The sequence below is a fragment of the Oncorhynchus clarkii genome, chromosome 23 (genome assembly GCF_045791955.1).
Source record: "Oncorhynchus clarkii lewisi isolate Uvic-CL-2024 chromosome 23, UVic_Ocla_1.0, whole genome shotgun sequence".
NCBI classification, from domain to species: Eukaryota; Metazoa; Chordata; class Actinopteri; order Salmoniformes; family Salmonidae; genus Oncorhynchus; species Oncorhynchus clarkii.
Genome location: NC_092169.1, coordinates 6,665,840 through 6,670,000, shown reverse-complemented (window position 1 = coordinate 6,670,000; position 4,161 = coordinate 6,665,840).

Here is a 4,161-nt window from a genome sequence, read left to right as displayed (position 1 = left end):
TATCGTGTCAGACTTGTTAATATGTGAATTACTGTATAAATGAGTACATTGTACTATATTGTAAAAGAATACCAAAATAAATCAAAAGGAAAAGGAAGGCCTGAGTGTTGTCTATTTGTGAGCTGGTGGGCTTTTTTTATTTATTTTTATTTCACCTTTATTTAACCAGGTAGGCTAGTTGAGAACAAGTTCTCATTTGCAACTGCGACCTGGCCAAGATAAGGCATAGCAGTGTGAACAGACAGCAGATGTTTGAAGTTGGTGAGGGAGATAAGTCTCCAACTTCAGCGATTTTTGCAATTCGTTCCAGTCACAGGCAGCAGAGAACTGGAACGAAAGGCGGCCAAATGAGGTGTTGGCTTTAGGGATGATCAGTGAGATACACCTGCTGGAGCGCGTGCTACGGATGGGTGTTGCCATCGTAACCAGTGAACTGAGATAAGGCGGAGCTTTACCTAGCATGGACTTGTAGATGACCTGGAGCCAGTGGGTCTGGCGACGAATATGTAGCGAGGGCCAGCCGACTAGAGCATACAAGTCGCAGTGGTGGGTGGTATAAGGTGCTTTAGTGACAAAACGGATGGCACTGTGATAAACTGCATCCAGTTTGCTGAGTAGAGTGTTGGAAGCAATTTTGTAGATGACATCGCCGAAGTCGAGGATCGGTAGGATAGTCAGTTTTACTAGGGTAAGTTTGGCGGCGTGAGTGAAGGAGGCTTTGTTGCGGAATAGAAAGCCGACTCCTGATTTGATTTTCGATTGGAGATGTTTGATATGGGTCTGGAAGGAGAGTTTAGAGTCTAGCCAGACACCTAGGTACTTATAGATGTCCACATATTCAAGGTCGGAACCATCCAGGGTGGTGATGCTGGTCAGGCGTGCGGGTGCAGGCAGCGAACGGTTGAAAAGCATGCATTTGGTTTTACTAGCGTTTAAGAGCAGTTGGAGGCCACGGAAGGAGTGCTGTATGGCATTGAAGCTCGTTTGGAGGTTAGATAGCACAGTGTCCAAGGACGGGCCGGAAGTATATAGAATGGTGTCGTCTGCGTAGAGGTGGATCAGGGAATCGCCCGCAGCATGAGAAACATCATTGATATATACAGAGAAAAGAGTCGGCCCAAGAATTGAACCCTGTGGCACCCCCATAGAGACTGCCAGAGGACCGGACAGCATGCCCTCCGATTTGACACACTGAACTCTGTCTGCAAAGTAATTGGTGAACCAGGCAAGGCAGTCATCCGAAAAACCGAGGCTACTGAGTCTGCCGATAAGAATACGGTGATTGACAGAGTCGAAAGCCTTGGCAAGGTCTATGAAGACGGCTGCACAGTACTGTCTTTTATCGATGGCGGTTATGATATCGTTTAGTACCTTGAGCGTGGCTGAGGTACACCCGTGACCGGCTCGGAAACCAGATTGCACAGCGGAGAAGGTACGGTGGGATTCGAGATGGTCAGTGACCTGTTTGTTGACTTGGCTTTCGAAGACCTTAGATAGGCAGGGCAGGATGGATATAGGTCTGTAACAGTTTGGGTCCAGGGTGTCGCCCCCTTTGAAGAGGGGGATGACTGCGGCAGCTTTCCAATCCTTGGGGATCTCAGACGATATGAAAGAGAGGTTGAACAGGCTGGTAATAGGGGTTGCGACAATGGTGGCGGATAGTTTCAGGAATAGAGGGTCCAGATTGTCAAGCCCAGCTGATTTGTACGGGTCCAGGTTTTGCAGCTCTTTCAGAACATCTGCTATCTGGATTTGGGTAAAGGAGAACCTGGAGAGGCTTGGGCGAGTAGCTGCGGGGGGGCGGGGGGGGGGGGGAGCTGTTGGCCGAGGTTGGAGTAGCCAGGCGGAAGGCATGGCCAGCCGTTGAGAAATGCTTGTTGAAGTTTTCGATAATCATGGATTTATCGGTGGTGACCGTGTTACCTAGCCTCAGTGCAGTGGGCAGCTGGGAGGAGGTGCTCTTGTTCTCCATGGACTTCACAGTGTCCCAGAACTTTTTGGAGTTGGAGCTACAGGATGCAAACTTCTGCCTGAAGAAGTTGGCTTTAGCTTTCCTGACTGACTGTGTGTATTGGTTCCTGACTTCCCTGAACAGTTTCATATCGCGGGGACTATTCGATGTTAGTGCAGTCCGCCACAGGATGTTTTTGTGCTGGTCGGGGGCAGTCAGGTCTGGAGTGAACCAGGGGCTATATCTGTTCTTAGTTCTGCATTTTTTGAACGGAGCATGCTTATCTAAAATGGTGAGGAAGTTACTTTTAAAGAAAGACCAGGCATCCTCAACTGACGGGATGAGGTCAATGTCCTTCCAGGATACCCGGGCCAGGTCGATTAGAAAGGCCTGCTCACAGAAGTGTTTTAGGGAGCGTTTGACAGTGATGAGGGGTGGTCGTTTGACTGCGGCTCCGTAGAGAATACAGGCAATGAGGCAGTGATCGCTGAGATCCTGGTTGAAGACAGCGGAGGTGTATTTGGAGGGCCAGTTGGTCAGGATGACGTCTATGAGGGTGCCCTTGTTTACAGAGTTAGGGTTGTACCTGGTGGGTTCCTTGATGATTTGAGTGAGATTGAGTTAGATACTAGCTATTATGATAATTGTTTTTGCAATAGTGAATCGATTCAATGGCTTACGAATCTTGGAATTGTGATATTTGGTTGTGTTCAATTAACAGTTAAATTACATGCAACAACAAATACATTCTGACAGAAAATGCATTAATCAGGCAAAAAGTGTTCTTCCTGGCCCTAGTCTTTTGTGGGCTCTAAGTGAAATTGTGTTGGGAGGGGGCCCCCCTACGAGGAAAATGTTTTAATGCCCCCCCCTCTTGACAGCTGCAGTTCTGTAGTTTTTGCCATGGTGCATCGAGAAGATTTAGCCGTTTTACAGCAAATTTCCTGCCATGACTTATGCCATGTTACTATATCTGAGTGAGAGTGACTAACAAAATCCATTCGCAATACATGTGACATGTATCGGGATATGATTTGTGTCATGAGGCCAATACCCAGCCTTATTACGAAGACCCTACTGGGTTTAGTGTGTGATAGACACCTATGTAATATCAATATCCCTATTGCTGTGAGAAGCGCTTGTCCCAGATCGGTCAGGGCCTCCCAGCATGACCACCATGGAGACAGGCCAGGAGAATACGGTGGATTGTGCCCCGTTCAAGTGCTAGTCGGAACTAGGAAACATGGATATTTCCCGACTTGCTTACTGGTCGTAGGTATACACGTGCCACGTTCAACGAATCAGAAAGTCGAAGTGAGTTTCTTAGTTCCGACTAGCATCTGAACGCGGCATTAGGCTCCCAAGGCCCAGCTGGAGAAAGAGCTGATGGTGTAATGAGAACACTTAAGCGGTTAACCAGGTATACAATGAAGCTGAGGCTAAAGAAGTGTGCTCTTCATGGATGAATCCCGGTTTCAACTGTACCGGGCAGACAGCTTGATTTAACACCTGTCAGCTAGATGGCTCATCTTGGCAAATGAGAAATGCCCACTAACAGGGATGTAAATAAATTTGTGCACAAAATTGGAGAGAAGCTTTTTGTATGTATAGAACATTCCTGTGGTCTTCTATTTCTGCTCATGAAGCCTGGGACCAACACTGTACATGTGTTATTTTTTCTTATAAAAAGGTAAAAAGGTCATTCATATGATTTCCTTGGTTAATTTACATAGTGTATATATAAGATCTATGAAATGAACCCAATCTCGTTCATAGCCACTAGTCTGGGGATGAGATTAAAGAGTGACTGCACTTCCTGATTTAGCCTTGTTTTAGATTTGGTTCATTAACCTGTTGCGTCTACCAAACCCGGATCCGGGATTCTATTTACAGACCTAAGCTCATTACCATAACGCAACGTTAACTATTCATGAAAATCGCAAATGAAATGAAATAAATATGCCATCTCTCAAGCTTAGCCTTTTGTAAACAACACTGTCATCTCAGATTTTCAAAATATGCTTCTCAACCATAGGAAAACAATCATTTGTGTAAAAGTGGCTAGCTAGTGTAGCATTTAGCGTTAGCATTAGCGTTAGCATCCAGCACGCAAGATTTCAACAAAAACATAAAAGCCTTCAAATAAAATCATTTACCTTTGAAGAACTTCGGATGTTTTCAATGAGGAGACTCTCAGTTAGATAGCAGAT